This window comes from Orbicella franksi, chromosome 5, assembly GCF_964199315.1.
Source record: "Orbicella franksi chromosome 5, jaOrbFran1.1, whole genome shotgun sequence".
Classification (NCBI taxonomy): domain Eukaryota; kingdom Metazoa; phylum Cnidaria; class Anthozoa; order Scleractinia; family Merulinidae; genus Orbicella; species Orbicella franksi.
Window position 1 is genome coordinate 15,149,901 of NC_138149.1, and position 22,274 is coordinate 15,172,174.

Sequence of the window (22,274 nt, forward strand, 5' to 3'; positions counted from 1 at the left end):
CTAACACTCAAATCCAACATCCATGTCCAATACACCCAACTAGAGTTGTTTTGTCTGAGGCACCACCGAAAATCAAGACCTGTGAAATAATGATACATGAACATTTCTCATTCTTAAAACATGACAAACTTGAGTCGATTTGTGTAAGGTACTTATTGATTCAACTTGATTCACACGGAGTCGATCTGCACCACCTAAGTGAAATAATGATAAATGAACGTTTGTTGTTCTGGTACTTAACGAAGCAACTTGATTCATCGTGAATGTTCTCCTGTAAAGTGGAATGGTTTCCCCAGAAGTTGACTCGCAGTAGGCAATAGGGGGTGTGAATTTCTTGATGATTCGAGTCAATTCACCTGATTCGTCATGAATCATCTATTGCAAAGTCAAATTGTCTCACCACAAATCAACTTGCGGTAGGCAATAACAGGGGGTGTGAAATTGTTGATTCAAGTCGATTTGCTGCGAATTGCTCTTGCAAAGTTGAATTGTCTCATCAGAAATCGACTCGTGCTAGGCAATAACAGGGGGTGTGAAATTGCTGCAATTCGAGTCAATTCACACGATTCCTTGCGAATTGGCCTTGCAAAGTCAAATCGTCTCACCGGAAGTGGACTCGCGGAAGGAATAATAGGGTTGAGGACCAGCCATTAGGTTAAATATTCAGGCATTTCAATAAAGTTAATTTATTCATTCATTCATCCATCCATCCACCCAAATTGCCCGTCACCAACGATTTGTTTAAAGGTCGAACACTTTGACCACATGTTCTCTTTGGTTGCAGGATTCTTCTTGAAGGCGCACGTTAATTTCACGTTGTTTGCCTATACACAAATTACCCAAGTTAGTCACGTTAAGTTAATCCAGTGATATTGAAACTTTATTCTTCAATTCCATGTGTGCTTTTGTCACTAGAATCGTTGGCTTTGTTCCCCAACAATTGGTAACAGAGCCCAAGCTTTTTTATACCTTGATCAATTGGTTAATTTATTATTACTTCACAATCGTTTTTGATAACCTGTTTCTTATTTAGACATTCTAGCTAAAGCTCGTAATAGATGTTTACAAAAAGACGGCCACTACGGCGCTTTCCGCAGAATATTGACGCTGGATTGCGCTCATTATTTTAACTGTCCGGATCATCGATCAATCCCAGTCCCTTTCTTTATTTTCCTCACTAGCTACCTTGCTTTCCTAGTATGTTTGCATTCATTACAGTTCGCATGGTAACCTCCTTTTGAGAGATTTTGCTTAAAAGATGGCTGGCTTTTTAGAAGATCGTATGCATTTATTTCATTTTTTGTTATTAATTTTGTTGGAACAAGTTTTTTAAAATTATATTCTTTAATGTCAGTTGTGAAAAGGTATGTTTGTGGCGAAAAGGAGAAAATTGTCATTGATGGAAAGAGAAAGCGGTTGGATGGCAAGGACAAAAGTTTTGCTCGTGAAGTGGAAGGATTTCTTTGTTTGTTTCCCAACTTTGGGGATGTGGAGCGTGGCTTCCCAGATTTTTACAACTTCAGTTTGAACTCTGGGAAGCCAATGGCAATGGTGCTTGTCAGTATACAAGAGAGATATAGGATCTGTACCAAAGTTTTAGCTGTCGATCCAAACAACCATGTTGTCATCATTTACCACGAACGACGTGGCAGCTACCTTGCTTCACGAGTACGAAATGCTGTCGTTCTTGCAAGATATATGAACACTATGGTTATTGGACGCAGGAGGGAAAGCACCACTTTAATGAATATTGCTTAAGCAACAAATTTTTGTTGTCATCTGGTGACACTGCTTTCCAGATGACACTAGTGAAGCAGTGTCCCAACTTTTTGGTAGTTGGTGCTGTACCATTCACGACTTTCGCACAGGCTTTCAACAGAAGGTTTGGATATGACCTAAGCTGCAAAAAGGGGCACAAGGGGACACAAAATGGACCAGCAGTCAAGCGAATGAAAAGGTATTGTTAATACCTATTACATATTCAGTATTTCTTTCAGACATTTTCAACACAAACCATGTTATTTTGAAAACAAAACTTCCCACAGATAAGCTTTGTGTACAAAGTTGACTGGTAAAGCCTTTACAAAGATGATCAGCAGTGTTGCTTAAAAATAAAAAAGGTGAAAACCTTTAATCTGTACCAATAGTTACAAAATGGCCCTGAGGTTAATGCTATGTATGGCTTCTATGAAATACTGAATTACCAAGTTATGATATAACAATGCGCCACTTAAGATTCCTGTTCTCCTACAGCATAGTGTTATAGTTTTGATTTACAGCTTACATGAAAAAAGGACTTCCATAGGTATGATTATTTGTAATTGTTAACAAATGAATTGTTACTCTTGCATCAATTTTTCAATTTCATTTTTACATAATTTTTCTTACTATACGATTGGTTTCTAACAGACTGAGAATTACCAAAATTATTCATGAATTTGATCACTTTAAGGGCCCATTAACCGATCTTTTTGAGCCATTGCTAAGGAAAATTTATTCTCATATAACCTCATCATTTTTAGTTAGTTCAGAGTTATTTCATGTGTTTTAACTTTTTCATGATTAGTAACACTAGTGATGATGTCATCAGGCCACGCCCATGGTCATGTGAGTAATACTGAAAAAACGCGAATGCTCCCAGGCAAATTACTTTATCGGGATTTTTTTCATTGATTTAATATTTTAATTCATATCCTCATTACACGATGCATAGATTTTGTTTCATTTCTAAAAGGTCAGATTTTGAGAGAATTTCAAAATATTAAAAAATTCGTAATTTTCTGAAAAAAACATGATTTTGAAAAAGGAATGCATAGCTATCTTTCTAACATTGGCTTTGATTGAAATCCGTCGAAAAAGGCTGGACTTAATGAAAAACCGCGTTTCCTTTAGCATTTAAAGAAACTGGAAGTGCGCCCGATATATATTGGAAGTTACAATATCAGCGTTTGCGCAATTTACACTACCAGCGCACTTCAGTAAGATCAAACAAAGCCACACGGAGTTAGTCTTTCTCTTTCTATTGCTCTTGTTTTTCTGTCTTTTTCTTATTTTGTCTCTGCCCACACTTTTCTTACTTTGCATTTTGTGAAACACAAAGAAAAACACCTAAAATGTAAGCGAATTTGGAAGTTATTGAGTTGTTTTTATTTTCCGTGCTCAGGCTGATGTAAGTAACCGGAAGTGAAATTTCACCTCTTTAGCTACGCGTGTGAGCACACGCATAAATCGGTTAATGGCCCCTTAAAGAGTAATCAAGTGTCCCCATGGTCACCATTGTGATGTGATCAACAATTTGCCCAATAACAGAGTTGAAAGTACTTTTTTTATCTACCAATTTTCTTTCAAAATGCATCTCTGTAATCCTTTATTGTTTGGTTTTGGTAGAGAAAAACCTTCAGAACTCACTGATCTGCTACAAGCATGCCAGATGCTAGATCGAAGACAACTTGAAGAAGCTTTCCTCTTATATGCGTGCCTTGAAATAATCAAGAAGTACAATCTGCAATTAGACAACATTTCACGCAACCGCAACAATTTGGCTGAGATGGTGGCTGGAAAGTTCCATGATGCCTTCGTGAAAAAGTGGGGTGGTGAGTAGCTGTATTATAATTAGGGTTCTCCAAGAGTTACTTCTCATTCATTAAAAAATTGTTTCTGTTGTTCAAGATTTCAAATATCTTCCTAAAGCAGTCTTAACTCAGTAAATCTATCCTTTCATAACAGGCTTAGTTATGGAAAAAACGTTTTTTTGTTTGTTTGTTTTTTTGTCATCAGTTTATATGCATTAAAAAATTAATGTCAGAGTATATTACCAAACAAAATGGTCCCCCTTTGTGACAAATCAATTTTACCCGAATAAGAACAAAACATAAACGCACCTCCTGCTTCACATAATTTATGCCATAGGTAAAGTTGGTAAATGTTACCATTCATAAGCATAACGCCATTTGGGTGAAGATAGTTTGTGAGCAAAGCTGAATATCAAAAGTTCTCAATTTTCAATTCTACTACCACCTTCAGGATTCCATTAAAGCAAAAACAAAGATAAATAATTTCCAACATTTTCAACTACAATAATTAAAATGTGACTATATTTAATTGATCTTTCACAAAGGCACACTTAATGACAAGACCCATGTACTTAATAGCAGTGGGTCCAGTGAGGACAAAGATTCCCCAATTGAAATTCCGTCCTTTACAACAGATGGCATGAGCAAGGTGTTTGCAACAATACTTTCAACACCAGGACCCATTGTTAGCTTCTCAATTCTGGTTAAAAAGGTGTGCTCAGGGGAAGCACCGCAAACACCATTGCAAATAAATAGCTAATCCATGAATAAACTTTCACAACTTCAGTTTGGGCAGATAGAAAATTTCACCATTACTTCCAACAGTTCAAAGGCAGGTAAACCAATGCTACATATTTTTGCCAAAAACAAAAGTTGAATATTTCATCACCTTTAAAAAGATCTAACTTACAAAAATTATGAACCAAAAACTAGAAGTTCATACAAAGGATCCAAAGTAAACAACAACAGCCCAAAAATTGGTACATCGCTGTTACAAGTTAAACCAAAATCCAAAATACATGTATGTACACGCAAACCAATATCATATCCTTACTAACTGGGTCCAATCATGAAGTAACTATTTAAATTTAAACATAAATAATTTCAACACAGTTTAATTTATGAATAGCAAACAACAGTATCCAACAAAATTCAGTTATGTTATTCAGACTCCATTTGCTGATTTCCCCTAAACATGATTTTTAGGTCTATTTCTTGTGCAAACAAGAATCAACACAAGAGAAACAGGAGGCATTAGTATTTCCCCGACAACTGGCAGATATCGAGATGTCTTTGCCACAATATATTGAAGCATATGAAACAGATGATGATGAAAGGTACACAAACATATTAATTTATGTTATAGGTTATAAGCCAACACATACAGCAACATTGTAATTCAGAATTTTACAAAAGTAACAGTTTATTATCCAAAGCCATAATACTAAATTGTTGCAACAACTAGCAAAATGGATTGAGGAACAACAATATTCAAACCAACAATCAATTTCAAAATGTACATCTCCAAAGAATTCCCTGAAAATGCAATTACTTATTAGGTTATTTCACTCAATGAGATACTATAAGGTAATAATTTTTCATATCAAGATACCCTGACAGGTAGAATTGTAAAAAGCCAAAGCCACTGATACAAAGTGAAAGAATACAATAGTACACCAACAACAACAACAACTACAACAACAGTTACACAGTAAAATTGGACAGATACCAACTAACATCCTCAACTACAGTTACAGGAAAGGAACATATCTTGATACTTCTCTCTTTCTGGTCTCAAACAGTGCAAGACATCAAGGAGATTATTTGCAAAGAAAAGAAGGTGAAAGAAATGCAATGCCTAGAAAACGACAACGCCTAAATGATGACACAAATCAATGAATAATAATTGCACCCTTTTCCATATTTTTACCTACAGTAACTGGCACCACAATACATAACGAAAACTTCCACAAATTATATGTTCCTACCACATGAAACATACCCCCAACATTACATTAATGAGTTGATATTTCAATATTGAATCAGCCTCAAGTTTCAAAAAATAGGTGCTCGATGAGCACATGAATCCACGGCCGTAGGTAAGTGGATTAGGAATCTCTGCAGGACCTGAGTTTAATTCAATGTCTCCAGATAACAAAAGCTTCTTTTCTGACAAGAGGTAGTTCTGATTATCATACTGAACTCAGACAAAAATTCTGGATAACATTTACAATTCCTACCAGAAGACCAACACTTTTCTTGTTCAAATTTTGTGTAAAAAAAAAAGAGCAAAAAGACTCTTCATGAGCAATCTTGACAATCCATAGTTCACAACTGGTAGCCACAGTGAATAAAACAGCTGAAACGGGAACACGTTTATTCAAGAAATGTTTGATTCTGCCTCTTACTTTTTTGCGTTTAACTGATTTTAAAACTTCACGTGATAATCTAGATGGTTCTGTCTCTTTTCCTACAGGCAGCAACTGATAAGTATACTGATTAAAGGTTAGAGATTAAAGATTTACTCTTACATGTACCTTGCCTTGAGTGTAAACACTGGAAAGATTGTCTTTCACTCCACGTATTTGCAGAAAAAGTACTAGTGACCAGGCAAAGCTTCTGTGGATTCCATGGTCATGATTTCGTAACTAAAGCTTTTTGTTTGCACTCTACTAAGAGTCATATCTCCTTAAGAGGAACTCCCATGTAATCAACGTGGAATTGTCTCCATTGTGCTCTGACTGCATAATCCTTTGAAAGGGATGCATACTCCCTCGGAGGGGCTGCATAATCCCTTGAAAGGGTTGATTATCCCTTAAACAGGCTGAATAATCTCTCGAAAGGGCTGAATAATCCCTCGAAAGGGTTGAATAATCCCTTGAAAGGGATTCGAGTTTCCTTGAAGGAATGAATTACCGCAAACAGTGAATTCGTGATTTTTGTACCATTTGAGTCGCCCAGTGATGTGACCGGCCTGATCGCAGATTCTGTTCTACATTGTGAAATATTGTTTTAAAATTTGAGTGCATGGGGGGAATGGCAATGGACGTGTGAAACTTTCATGTGCCATGTTGCCAATTTTTGAACAGGACGGCAACATCGCTTCGTAAAGGCTTTTCATAAAACCAATGACATCCCTTTGAGATAGTATAGAAATATTATCCAGTTAAGCTCAAACGATGGTGAACAGAGGACACAGAATTTACTCTTGTTTATACATGTAGAGCAAACCTTCCTGACCTTATTTAATATTGAAAGAATTCAGAATTTCCATATGAAGAATTTATGTGAACAATCTTTGTATTGACCTGGTTCAGATAGCTCCCAGTTTTTGTCAGCAGAGCGTTTTAAAATCGATCCTGCCTGTAGCTGAAACAAATATTTATAATAAAACAAACATTACGTTGAGTTCCGGGTTGTATGAAAACACGAAATAAACATCAATTTGCAAATGTGCATTCTATTTGCTCGATAGCTGCTTTGAAGGCATGTAACAATCATATTTCCAATCAAAACCTTTTAGAAAGCACCCAAAATCATGCAAGATCATTCAAGAACAATGTTTCGGCACATTTGCTATAGGTGTACCTGGTGATATCAGAAAAAAATAGACAACCTTGTCTACTCACCAATTCGCATCACTTTTAAGAGCGTGGGAAAACGAGTCTGCAATGTCATACGTCTGGTCAGTGGTTAGAGATCGTAGTCACTGATAATGCTCCATAATGCTGTGTTTCTGCTAGTAAATTCGCATTTTTTTCCTCCATTTTGACAAGCAACTCCCTCTTATGAGAATTGACAGGTTTGACTAACCGAAAGTCTACCGACAAATCATGACTAATCTTCACTTATTTTGTTCCTCTCAATTGTATAGTCGGTCATTCGGGTATTAATCGGGAAGCGATCTTTGCACATCTGAAGTTTGATTAACTACGAATATTCTTTTGTTACACGTTTTTGGTTAACGGATACTCCGCCCATAGAATCAAAACTGCAATAATCAATTGCTTATTACAAAATAGACCCAAATAGTCTTTCCAAGAATGCAACTAATGGGTTTAATGTTCCAAGAAAACAATTCAATATTGATTTCTTTAAATGACTAACAAATTCAATATTCCAATAACCAATTCATTATTGCAGTCTTGAAATGACTGGCACATTCAATATTCAAATAAGTATTTTGTTAATGTAATCTTTGGAGGTATGCTTCGCTTGGTAGACTGTAACACTATTTACAAGGTAATCAAACCAAGCATGGCATACCACATAGATAAAAATAATCAACTGATAAGATTATTACTCTGTATATAAGAAAATAACATTTTAAAACAGTTAGATGTAGGTGTTACGAGTATCGTTGAAGAGCAGGGTTGTTTCCAGACAGAACTCAGGATTGCTGGTAACAGCAACAAACTAATTTATTTCCGTAAGGTAACTTCGCGAATTTACAGCACTAAGGTTCTTCAAATTTGAATCAATCTCTCTCACAGAAGGAACGCTCGCTCTAATATACATGAGGCTTAAAGTTCTAGAAACTACTATTTGGAACTAAATTAAGTAGTTTGACACAGTTTCTAATCTGAGTAAATTACATAAGGATTAGAATGTTCTGGAATGTTCTTATACAAATTGGTCACGGCTGAATGACGTCCGGTTCTAGATTGTTCTAGAAATTGACTTAGACAATTTTTCGTAACAACAGGCATCTTCAACACATTGATGTCACGACATACTGACATAACAATTATGTGCAGCCCCAATACTTGTCTACCCACCACAAGGATCATAATTGGAAACTCTGAGACTGATTGATGAAATCACAAAAAAAATCAAACAATTCTTAAACTGTTTTTTGTCCAGAAATTCAGAAGGGAACATTCGATAAACAAATGTCCATCCTTAAAAAAGAAATGGGTATTTTATGGGACTACGAAATAAGCAGTTATGCATCCTTATTTATGACAATTAACTTTTACAATTTCTTGTGTATGCCTTATAATATTAGGACTGTATATTTCCTATTACAATTTAATACATAGCGAGGTGCCTAATTTTGATTACTAATGCTAGGATAGATGAAAAGCTAGACCAGAATACAAAATTAATTCCAAAATGTTGTTCCAGTTCCAAATATTACACCATTTATTGCATAGTCAATTTCAAAAAAAGGTAGTTAATAACAAAGGGTTCCGTGACAGTTTAAGTTAACTTACGGTTGCCTAGTTTAAAAGCTATTATACATGCATATGTTACTAGATGTTAACCTTACAAATATAGCGATGGACGTACAGCAAATATCCAATTACATCATACTCGATACAGTAAGCTACCAATAGTTAACTGATTTAAATTTAATACAAAAACGTCACTTGTAGATAAGTAGCAATGATTTTGAAACACGTGCATTGAAACATGTACTGAGGCATGTGAGTGTACTCACACAATCAAATCAATTCTACATGTTAAAGGAGCTCAGTCACGGTATTTTCAGTTATTTTGACCACATATAAATTACATTTAAATGGTATGAAACCTGAAAAAAACAGTTTAATAAGATAGAAAAACACATTGAAGATAATGGTAATCCATAAAGGAACAAGGTGTTCGAGAAAATCCTTCCGTGGGGGAGGTATAGATATTTTCTGGAACTACACATTCCTTTAAATGATTATTTTTGTATTTTTGTTAGAGCAAATTGTTTCCAACAATATTGATGTACTGGGAGAGCTATCAAGCCAAGTTGCTAGCAAAAGTGAAAGCTGTCTGAGAAGGGGTCTCCACTGCGGGTGATGGCAGACATGATAGCATGGGGCATAGTGCAAAGTTTGGTACATATACCATGTTCTGCTGCACTATCCCCATGATCACACACTTTGTTCTTATTCAGGTACAATACATTTTTGCAGTTTTAATGCTTTGTTTTAGATGAGAGCTGTCTTAGATCAAAGGCCCTTCAGAGACAGTCCATGTCTATTGACCTGTCTCAGTTCCTTATCAGCCTTATTAATGCCTACAGTTCTCAATTTCCCTAACATGTACTTTCATACAAAAGGTTACATATTTGTTACACTAATGGAACTTACTCTGGTTTATTTAGGTGCTATTTTAAACCCATAGTAAGAATTACAAACTGACTAAGAAGCAGTACAATAGATTGCTATAAACACGACAATTTGAACCAATTGACTACTTGTTTTCGCACATGTAGGTCATTGCCAATGCTAAACGCTATTATTTATTTACCTACTTTCAATCTTGCAGAGAAACCAGGCAGGAAGCAGTCCCACAATGGAGTTTATGGCATTCAAGGAATGCATCAACTTCCTCCTTGCTTATGACATAATTATAAAATGTTTTATCTCAGACTGCCATGTTAGCATTGCGTTACATATGAAGGTGTTAAGGTTCTAGTTGAGTCTGAAATAAATTATTAATCTATTGATTATATGCACAGGGTTTTGGAAATTGACATAATTGGGAATGTCTTTCACATTGTCAGTTATATATATGTACATACAGATAGATAATTATGTACTTAACAAAAGTATGCCCGTGCATACATATCATGTATATAATGAAGCATTCCCATTTGCTGGCAGGTGGCTCACTATTTGTCTTTTACTGTATTTTCAGTTCATCCAGAATGTTTTATGCACTTGGTCTTATTGAGGTACTACGTATGTTACTTGGTCAGTTCTTTATATTTTGTTGCTTTTCTTGTCAGAAATCAGGAAAGTGTTGAGCAAAATTTTGAAAGGAAAAGGCCGTGAAGCACTATCTGATTGGGTCAAGCCTTATGAAAATCACCTATATTGGAGTGCGGCATCTACACATAGTGGCAATGGACTGGTTATCTACTCAAAATTCAAGTCATTCCTGAGCCTTATTGTAAATAAGAATTCCTCACTGCCTGATGCTCTCTTAAACGAATGTGCCCATGGAATAATAAGTCCAAGAAAGTGGCTTAGTGTTGGTAAGAGTGGTTTAAGTTTTCATCTTTTTATCACGGGTTCAAGATCCCAAAATTTGTCTCAAATATAATACCAGTGATATGTCACAAAATGTACTTGTAGAGCTTATTTATTTATTACTAATTTTATTTGCACCTTATTTATATCTTTTTCTCAGCTTCTATTGTATATGAGAAGCTTTGCTCTGCTGACCAACAATAGTCTAGTGAAAGGAATTAAACAGGCCTCTCCATTTACACAGACTAGCTGTCTTGAGGGATTCACTCAGTTTTAAACCAGTTTGAACTGAAGATGATAGCCTATTCCTATGTTGGGATGTACTGCAGGAATTGATCATCATTTTGCTTAAGACTTGATATCTACACATGTAGATATGCTGTTAGTAAAAAGAAAAAGCCACTGCAGTCCTAAACTCTGCTAATCTTTTCATATTTTGCCTTCTTAGGCATATCCTGGCTATAGTGCACTTCAATTTTAACCTCCAAAGAGCAGTGAAAAAGAGAGGTGGTGTGGAGCAGGTAAAATAAGTCTGGTGTCGTACCTCAAGTTCAAAAATGGGGAAGCAACTGTACGCTCACTGACAGAAAAACTTCATTCTGTGACAAAACAGGTAAATACAAATGAAACATACTGTATAATATTATGTTTTGTCCATATCAAAACATTTTATGATAAAACTGTTTACTATAATAAGCTCAGTTTTGCTCTTTACAATGACCACAATGCCTCTTTTTTTTCGTTTCAACTTTAGGCATGTGGTTGGTATACTGTGAAGGGGAAGGGATGTTCTGCCTACTGTGCCGTGTTCATAACACCAATAACAAGCACAACAAACAGAACACATCCATCTTAGCACCATTGACCAACTACAAGCACAGCGCTGTTAGTGACCATGCAAGAGCCAGTGGACATACGTCAACAGTAATCCATGAGTTGCAGAGAAGGAATTCTTCCTTAGCTAACCAGTACAAAGTGGCTCACGAAGTGGCTGATAAAGTAACCTACAATGCATTCCTGCACTCTTATTGGCTTGGAAAAGAAGAAGTGGCCAACAAGAAACTTCTCTCTCTGATTGAGTTGGAAAAGCACATCAGTGTCATGGAAATGCGAGTTCAAAAATACAAGTGAACAAAGTCAGCAAGAGATGTGCCTCCTCCTTGGTCAACTTCCCAAGGCATAACTAATTTAAAGGGTCAAGGATGCCAAGTGGTTTAGTATCTTAGTTGACGAGGTGACAGATTGTGCTACCCTAGAGCAGCTGTTAATCTATGTTGGTTATATTGATGAGGAAAGTAATGGTGGACGGCCAAATGTTTTCTCGCTCCGTCATCTTAATGTTTTTATTATGCCATGCAACATGCCAGTACAATATTATCCAAGGTCAACGATTTGGAAATGGATACTCGCCCTATCTGTCGAGTAAAAGAGGATGCACAGGTGGCACAGATGCTGTTTTGGGAAAACATCTAATATCACCTTGGACAATCGGGGGCGGCCATTTTGAAAATGAACAACAAGAAGAAAGTCTTGAAAGATCAATCAAACTTGAAAAACTACCTTCAAGAGCCAACTACAAACACAGTTTTATTTGGACTCAAAGCAAGTTTCTACAATGCAGGAGTGCTTACTATCCAAACGGAATGGCTTCTTATAACCCATCAATGATCAAACTTGAATTGAGCGGCGATATACATCCCATGCCTGGACCTACAACAACTGAATGCCCTGTGTGTGCAAAAGTGGCGAGTCATCGGCACAATAGATATGTTTGTGAGGACTGCAAGCAAATATCCCATGCTAGCGCTCAATACACGTAATATAAACACTTAATGCCAAGCCTGGAAATGTGACTGCTGTTCATTACAAACTCTACCCTTCTTTGATGTTATGAACTGGTCTGTATGCAGTGACGAAACTGATGAACCAGTGGCGATAACTGAAAACTCCAGCTTGCAAACATCAGAGCCATGAATTATTGAGAAACAAAAGTGAAACTCAACTGATCTGCTGTTTGTTCATGTGAACATAAACAGCATCCAAAACAAATTTGATGAAGTGAAGATAGTCAACAGGGAACTCAAATCACATATAATTTTTCTGACAGAGACTAAGATTGATTCCTCCTACCCTAGTTCCCAGTTTCAACTTGAAGGATACCTCAGTTACAGGAAAAACAGGGCAAAAGGCGGAGGTGGTTTGATGGCATATTTGTCATCAAAGATAATATCTCAACAAATGAAACTCCCCAAGCAGTACAAACTAATAGAAGTCCTGGCTATCAAGGCTATGATAAATAACAATGATGTGCTATTTGTTGGAATTTACAGACCTCCCAAAGTAATTGGATCCAACTACTATCTTAAGTTGGAAATGGAGCGCAATTCATTATGCATGTGGGCTACAATGAAGTGTAAAACAGTTATTCTCACTGGGGACCTTAACCTTGATAGACTACGACCGGAAAGCACAGAAGGGCAACTTTTGATTAACCTTAAAGAAGTGTATGGTTTTGAGTGCCTAATAACGAAACCAACAAGAATTACATGTACCCCTGCTACTCTATTGGATGTTATCCAAACAAATAAACCAGACCACTTCAGGGCAAGTGGAGTATTCAATCCTGAGATAAGTGATCACAACCTAATTTACGGTGTTATGAAGGATAAAGTGTTCCAGCATCAAAGAAAGGTAAGAACATTTAGAAGTACCAAAGCACTGGATACTGAGAAACTAAATGAAGATCTCAAAGCTGCTCCTTGGAATGTCATGGACACCTGCAATACACTCGAAGACAAGTACGAATATTGGAAGTCCCTGTTTAACTCTGTTGCAGAGGAGCACATGCCTACCAAGAAAATGAGGTTCCAAAGAGAGGATGTCCCATATGACAGCAGAATGGAGAAAGGTAATAAAGATGAAGAGAACATATGCTAAGCAGTACGCTCACAATAGGACTGAGGAGAATTGGGAACTGAAAAAGAAATGGAGAAATGAAGCAACTAAATGCAGACGGAGAGCTATCAGAGAATACTGGCAACAGAAGGTTGATCACTAAAAATCTAAGCCAACTGATTTCTACAAGACATTCAGACCTTTCCTTAATGATAAAAATAAGGGCCAAAACAGAACATGCATCAATCTCAGGACAAACGGGGAGATTGTGAAAGATCAAAACATGGTAGCTAATATCCTGGTGAACTACTTCTCCACGATGGCAGATGAGATGGGTGGGAGGGATGTCAACAGCTTAACAGAAGAAGACTTGTCAAACCCTCAAAGTCTTACAAATATATTAAATGCAAATAAGAACATGCATGGTAATTTCAGATTTAAACCCCTTAGAAGCAAACAGGTGCAGACAGCCCTCGAGAAACTAAATGTTAGAAAGACCTCTGGCTACGATTCCATTACTCCTAAAATGCTGAAACTAATGTCAAGTGGTATAGCAGACTCTTTAACAAAGTTATGCAATGAAACCATACAGAAAGGGGAATGGCCAGAAGCATGGAAGAAAGGCGAGTGGAATCCTGTTTACAAAAAGGATGATCGACTAGATGAAAAGAACTATCACCCCATAACTCTGCTCTGTACAGTAGACAAAGTTTATGAGCAACTGTTGAGTGAACAAGTAAATGGGTACTTTCATACCATACTGGATCCATGCCTATCAGCATACAGAAAAACCTATGGCTGTGAAACAACTTTGCTAAGACTAACCGAAGAGTGGAAGCTGGCAGCAGATTCCAGGCAATATGTCGGAGTTCTTTCAACGCACATGAGCAAGGCATTCGATTCTCTTCATCCATCACTAATTATGAACAAACTCAAGGCATAGGGCTTCTCAGAGGGATCTCTAAAACTGATGAGATCATATTTTGCAAGTCAACAAAACAGAGCGAAACTAGATTCAGTTGTGAGTGGTTGGACAGAGGCTGTCAGAGGCTGCCCCCAGGGATCATCATTTGGTCCGCTATTATGGAACATCTTCCAAAATGATATGACTTACATAGTGAACAGTGCAAGGCTATCGATGTACACGGATGATCATCAGCTATACGTAGCGGGAAATTCAGTAGAATATGTCGAACAATCACTTAATGATGAGGGACAAACAATATCTAGATGGTATGGGGACAATTTCCTGAAGGGAAACTATGACAAGTACAATGCAATGTTGATAAAGAGGGAAAAACAGCAACCATTTCATAAATGTAACATTGATGGATATACCATCAAGTCTACCCCAGACCTCAAATTGCTCGCGGTTACATTGGATGATAAGCTTAAATTCAGTAAACATGTAAGTGATATATGTAAACAGGCAAGCAAGAAAGTTAGTGTCTTCGTACGCCTTAGAAAGATGATCCCTACAGATGCCAAGCTCCAACTATACAAAGCGGCAATTCTATCTAATCTCATGTCTTGTCATAGTGTGGCATTTCTGTAAAGCATCTGATACTAGAAAACTAGAAAGGGTGCAAAGAGCGGGCACTACGTGCAGTATACAATAGCAAGACGGCAGATTATTATGAACTATTAAGTAAGGCAAAGCTGCCTAGTTTAGTAAATAGACACCTACAAGACATACTGATATTAATGTACAAGGTTAAAAATTTACTGGCAACTAAACACATTTGTGATATATTTTACAAGCAATTTAAGAATTATGATTTGCATAGTAGCGATTTTCCTATACCTAGATTTAACACTGTAAACTATGGTAAACATAGCATAAGATATTTAGGACCCTATCTCTGGGGAAAAGTAGACAAAGACCTTCGCAACAAAACAAGCCTTTGTGAATTTAAAAAAGCAGTTCGGGCTGTGAACCTAACAGATGTATTGGACGGAAGATGCAGATGCTATGCTTGCTCAACATAATAATAATACAACCAAGTAATCTTGAACTTATGTAGGTGCCTATTTACTTTTGTAGGTGTCTATTTACTAATAAGTAATAAGTAATCTTGAACTTATTTTTTAAGTAGTTAGACCTATAAAACATATTTTCAATTATTAAGTACCTATATATTTTATATAATATTAGTATTTTCATATTTTATATTTGTATTTATGTTAGTGTCCCCGATTAGTTATCTTTAGCTAAATATTCCGACACTCAAATAAAGTTTATGTATGTATGTATGCATGTATGTAGGAAGGGAAGATACATTTTGATTTTCTTGAGGTCAAAGACGTTCTTGAGACATCAGAATCAGCAGATTCTGAGACTCTCATAAGAATCATCACTGAGGAGCTGAAAGCCTGTGGTCTAAACCTTCCTTTAGTTTGTGGTTTTGGCTTAGATGATGCTAGCGTCATGACTGGCAAAAATAATGGTGTTGGTGCCAGACTTCAGAAAGTGTGTAGCATCATGGTGTGCAGTCACTGCATTAACCACAGGCTTGCCTTAGCATGCATGCAGTATATCCAGACCATTGAAGTTACCCTTCGTCAGTTGTGGAAGAGGCTGGAGTATCCAAAACCCTGTTCAGCATTTGTGAAGTCTGTGTGTCACTTCAGAAAATAAAGCTGGCTAATGCTAATGATGACCCTGCAAAACAGAAAAAGCTGTCCAAGTCTCTGCAGTGAAGATACAGAAAGCTTGAAGGACAAGGTGGCTTTTAACTGGCCAAAGTGTTTCAAGCGTCTGCCGAAACCTTCCTACCCTGATGCAGACATCGAGGCAGTCTAAAGAAGCTGATGCTAGAGCTCAAGGTCTTCTCCAGAGGTTAATAACACCAAGTTTGTTGACACGATGCTTCTACTGAATGCAGTTCTACCTCATCTCAACACCCTTAGCAAGCTGTTCCAAAGAGATCACACATGCTACAACTCCATCAGACCTGCACGTGAAAGCACCAAGCCAAGAATTTCTGAAATCTGGACCTCCTTTGACCTTGTTCTTGAGTTGCAAAACAGCCATTCAGTCAGGTGTGGACTATGCTTCTTTGGAACTGGAGCTTAAAGATGATGGCCAGGTAGAAGCATTCCTGAAAAATATTGTAGTTAACTACACAACTGCTCTCGAGAGGAACCTAGATAGACAATTTCAAGAGGCAGCACCCCATTCTTGAAGCATTTTCCATTTTTGATCTGAGCTGCCTTCCAAAGCCAGAAGATCCAGCCTTCAGGAAGTATACACCAAATTCATAAATGGCGGCCACATGGAACAGCCTGGTTTCAAAAACATGAAAACGAGGCTTGGTAGGCCACGCATCACAGATCACAACAAAAATGGCTTCTTCTAGTCAAGATTCTGACACAGTTATCCTCACCGAAGACAATATTTCCAGAGCTTCTTTAGCTGGAAGAAACCCTTCTTCACTAAAGAATGAAGAACTCAGGTTTTAGTTGTGATGTCGAGGCGATTCACTAAAGGGACTTAAGACGAAGGCACAGCTCATAAAGCGGTAAGCATCAAAACACAGAAACCAATCTAAGCACATGCTCGCATCTTTGTGATTTGCCTCAAGAGAACACATGAAATTTTGTTTCCGTCGTATTTAGAATTCTCTCTTTTTTTGCAGAGTCGACAAGTATGTTAAAAGCAGAAGGGATAAAATGGTGATCAATCCCGATCCCGATTAAATCTACACAAAACGAAAAGCAAGGGTTTCGAACCTTCCAAAAGACGCTGCTGCATCATCAAGTGTGAAATATCCGAGTGATGGCTGGGGTAAATCGCTTGAAAGGATGCCTGCTTTTACCAGAGCTGAGATGAACCAGCACGTGGCAAATTCTGGAAAACGAGTTGCCAATACTGAGCACCATTCGATTCCAACCAATTTGAGAAAAGCTAAAACCTTTTTGCAGGATGAATATTTGAAGGAGATCGAGGCAAACAGCGATCAAAGGTACTTTTATCTGAGGGCAAAGTGTTACCATAGTTTTAAGAAAAGTGAGGCTCCCCATGCTCTTCGTTTTGCCATGTGCATCGTCTCTGGTCAAGTCATCCATGCAAACTGTTCATGCAAAGCTGGCAAAGTTGGTTACTGTAACCATGTTCTTACTTTAATGTTTAAAGCATGCAAGTTCAGTTTATTTGACAGCAAAGCAACAGATGATTTGTGTCAGGATGAGGATGAGCAGGCAGAACTAGCTTGCACTTCCCAGCTGCAGAAGTGGCACAAAAAGGGCCGAGGTGACAAAATTTCTGCCCAGCCTGTAGTGGAAGTCACTATCTCAAAAACAAAACTCAATGAAACTAAGAGTAGAGACGGAGTTAAATGCCTCTTGTATGATGCCAGAGCTAATGCCCAGCATGATGTCAAAGCCAAAATGATGTTGAAAAAGGCCCTAAAGCAAATCAATCCTCAGATGGGTTTAGCACTTCTGGAAGAAGATGATTCCTCTACAAACAGTTGCGTGGAAACCAAATTCGGCGAGAGTCAGATTGATTCCTATTGCAGCTCTCAATTAACTCATACTGAGGCAAACTTTGAGGCTACTGTGGACATTTCATCCGTGCCTAGAGAAATTGTCGGTAGAGAAACAGAACTTACGTATCCGAGGTTTCCTCTAAACCCATGCAGTGATTTTGTCTTGCCTGACAACTTAGACGATTCAGAAAAAGCACTCAATACCCTTGTTGTGGATGAGACAATTATTAACAATATTGAAGAAGCCACAAGCAACCAGTCATCCTCAGAGCAGCGGAAAAAGGAACGCAAGTTCAGATTTACGGCATCTAAATTTGATTTGATTTCAAAAAGGCAGAGGAATCACGAAAACTTTGCTGCAGACCTTATTAATCCAAAACCAATTACTTCACAGTATGTTGAGCATGGATTAAAACACGAACCAATTGCACTTCAAGAGTATGAAAAAATTATGTTCACTTGAAAGACACCGGTAAAGGTTGTCAAGAGTGGTTTTGTTGTTTGTTTGGACATGCCAATTCTGGGGGCCTCACCAGATGGCAGAGTTGTGGATTTTGGATGCCAAAATCATTTTGGTCTGGCTGAGGTAAAGTGTCCGGAAACCAAGTTTCAAGTCACTCCACTACAAGCATGTCAGGACCAGAGTTTTTTTGCGAGGCTGTAAATGGATGTTACAAACTTAAACGAAATCATGCATACTACACTCAAGTGCAAGGTCAGATGGGCTGTAGTGGAGCCTCATGGTGTGACTTAATTGTGTATACAAAGAAGGGAATTTCAGTGGAAAGGATCCCTTTTGATGCTGCCTACTGGGCAACTCTGAAGCTTAAAACATATTACTTTACCCATTTCATCAAAACTGCAGCCAAATACTAAACTTCCATTAGGTAAACAAATGTCTGGCATTGAAAGTACATGTTCATTTTACTTTTATATACATAATAACTGTAAGTTAAGCTTACTCCTGGTCAAGAATGGTTATGGATTAAAGCTTTTAAAGCTCCAATAGGCATGTGTTGCTCAACATCAACTTTCTCCTGGTAATGCAAAACTTAAACAACCACAAATCATGAGAGTAAAAGGGATTGATCACCAAAGACAAATAATTATGGTTTTGGTTTTTCAAAAAACCTTTCACAGGTACAACTAAACAACATCTACTGTATGTGGGAAACCAAATGAGGGGATTTGGTATTGATATTGAAGCTTTAAAAGTTGAGGAGAGTTGATGTTACATAACCAAATATGATCAGGTATAATGTGAAGTCATTTTTTAAAATAGTGATCAGCACCTTATTTTTTCAATTTTCATAGTGTGCAATGTGGAAATTAGAAATGAATGACAAATATGAAAAATTGACATACATGTTTGCATGATTGGCTGCAAAAACAGAATAGTTAAGTTACAGTCAGCACAAGAATTTTTTTTCATTATAATCAGTTTGTAAATATTCACAAAAGGTAGAATATTAAGTCACACAAGGTGATTCAGATGCAGGGCATTTAACTTAAATGTAAAAAAATTCTTTTTTATTTATAAAAAGATAGGGATATTACATTGTGGTAACATTTAATAAGGAAACAGTCACTCAAGGCTCATTCAAGTTAAAACATATGCTGATTCTGTACAATATTGTGGTACAATGTTATATTTTTTCACTGGATTTGAAATAATCATTTTATATAAAAACAACCCTACGACCTGCCTGCTTGTCACTGTGTGAACTCGAGATTAATTTAAGTGCTAATAATGGGATCCTTCATGTTGCAAAACATGGCACACACACCACATTTGATTCACTACCCCAAAAAGGCTCAGTGGAATAACCCCCTCAAATATAAGAAAATTCTTCACCTTATTTATAGCCCTTTCCACATGTATTCTTAAGCTAGCAATTTCTTGTGTTGCAATCACATCTTCAGCTGACATCTGATCAGACATTCCCAGAAAAGGAGGGACGTTCAAGGAAACACCAAGGGGTAGAATGTCTTCAATAGTAAAGCCTTTGTCAGCCATTACAGAGTCCCCATTTGAAAAGGGAAGTTTCAAGAAGCCACTTCGCTCTACTATTTCCCTGTCAGCTATACTGCCAGTATAGAGTTGGTCAATAAATGTTAAGAACCCTTTAGGTGAAATTCCCACCAATGCCATTAAAGTGGTATGGTGTTTATACAAGCTAAACAATTCACTATTTAAAAGAAGGCTGCTAGACATTTCACAGCGGATCTCGGTACAGTCAATAATGACCCTTGTGGTTGGATACTTTGCCTTCAAATCCTGAGGCATTGTCTCATTTACTAGTTCTCTAGAAGGCCAAATATTTATATGACCAAGTTTCAAATACATAGTTTATCCAAGAAATAAAGATTCTGCTGATTCTGCTCAGTTGGCTGAGAAACGTTAAATAAGTGAGCTACACGTAACTCGGCAAAACCTTGCCTCAGTCTACACAATGTCAAAAAGAACTCATCTACTGGTTTTAGAGACCTTTGCCTTCTTTGTTTCACAGGCTTAGCATTGCCAGCAATTTCCTTTCCAGACAACCAGTAATTTACGTTTTCTCCCCTGGCACCAGGATCCAAAAAGTCGTATGCCACCATAGTCTCATAATTCGGAAACCCTGTATAAAATGCTGTTAACGAGTCATTTGATGAGATGTTTGTTAATGACAACATCTGTTCCTTAAGTTGCTCGTTTTTCTGTTCCAGATCCACAATTTTTGCTTTTAATTGCAAAACCACTGCTTCCAGTTCTTCAATTTTTAAAAGAGCTGCAGATAGCTTCTCTTGAAGCTCGGTTATTATTATATTATTATGCTCCTGTCGCTCCAGTGTTTGCGGCATTTCTGCTGTTTCCGAAAAAGACGTCCCGTTGGCCATATTTGTAGAAGATGAATCATTGCATGTTACTTTGCTGAATTCGGTCACTGGATACATAACTTCGCTAAATTCTCTCACTAAATTGTTTGTCACGGTTGTAGCCGTGAAACATGGAGTTGGCGGTGGCCGTTTACGAGGAGAACTTCACTTCCATGCGAAGATACTTGGCACAGCTCCTGGTTTGGGACTGATCCTTCCATTGAGACTTTTCTTCAAATCTTCAGGCTTAAAATGCCTCGAACAAACCCTCGTTCCTTCTGATATAGAAAAATCCCTGCCTAGATCTTTTTTTTTGGATCCACTGCTTTCTGGTACCTGGATCATCTGGAAAACGAAAAAAGGATATCTTTTCCCCCGTATCTTTGTCTCGCTTATCCTTCTTCGTACACAACGGAACGCAACATTGTGTTGGCATCTCTCAACTAACCTCCGAGTAGAAAATATTCTTGTCGGCCAAAGTTGTCCCCTACAGAGACTAAGGGAACCTTTTACCCAGTTATTTTTCAAAAGATAAAAATTTCAAATATCTTCGCGTAGTTTTTACAGCTAAGACACTCCAATATAATATAAATCTAAGTGCGCTTCAAGGTTCAGCTGGCCTACCAAGCCTTGCTTTCATGTTTTCGAAACCAGGCCGTTCCGCGCGGCCGCCATTTATGGATACGGTGTATGATGTGGATGAAGTAAAAGTGCTGTGCAGGCAGTTCCAGTTTGACAGAGATCACACATTTGTGAAGTGGTAAAACTTCAAGTACCTGATGCCATCATGGAAGGTACCCTCTGCTGTTCTCAGGGGGAAAGATGACCTCTCTCCAACTGAGTTCATTCTAAGAGAAGTTGTTAAAGAGCAGGTGGCTCACAGAATCAACTTCCCACAAATCATGGATGCTGGTCAGATTTGCCTTATCCAGCCCATGTCTAATGCAGTTGTGGAACAGGGTGCAAGTGCAGTGGATAGGGTAAAGACAAGTTTGAGAAGTCGACTCAAGAATGACATGATGGCCAGCCTGCTTTACATTTCTCTCAATGGCCCTAATCATAACACTGAAGAGTGCACAGAGATGGTTACAGAAGCAACCAAAGTCTGGAGAACAATGCACTTCAGAAATCTGCCATTACTTAAGAAGCTCCCAATGGTTGGAGGATCAGACCATGAAGGCAGTCTTCACCATCCAACCACAAAGACTGACATTGGTATACAGGTGGAATTTCCAGATGACCTTCAGGCCTCTAGAACTGAAGCCCAAGAAGATGGTGAAGTATCTGTGGAAACTGAACTTGATGCTCAAGTTCAGGTTGTAGCTCAGGCAGTTGCCAGCAATGCTGATTTGTGTCATGATGCACTGGATGCCATGGATATGGGAGAGGTTGAATCTGGTGTTGATTCAGACTTTGAGTTTGATATGGATGATGATTTGTTATCTCAAAAACTTGATCAAACGTATGTATATTGAGTCTATTGAGCT

At 37.7% G+C, this 22,274-nt stretch overlaps 2 pseudogenes; one reads left to right on the top strand and one right to left on the bottom strand.

Annotated features, from left to right (window-relative positions):
- Positions 1-16,713: 16,713 nt before the first annotated feature.
- On the top strand, positions 16,714-18,804 carry LOC145486393 (uncharacterized; annotated as a pseudogene).
- Positions 18,805-19,663: 859 nt separating this feature from the next.
- Positions 19,664-20,865, bottom strand: LOC145486361 (uncharacterized; annotated as a pseudogene).
- Between the last annotated feature and the right edge of the window lie 1,409 nt (positions 20,866-22,274).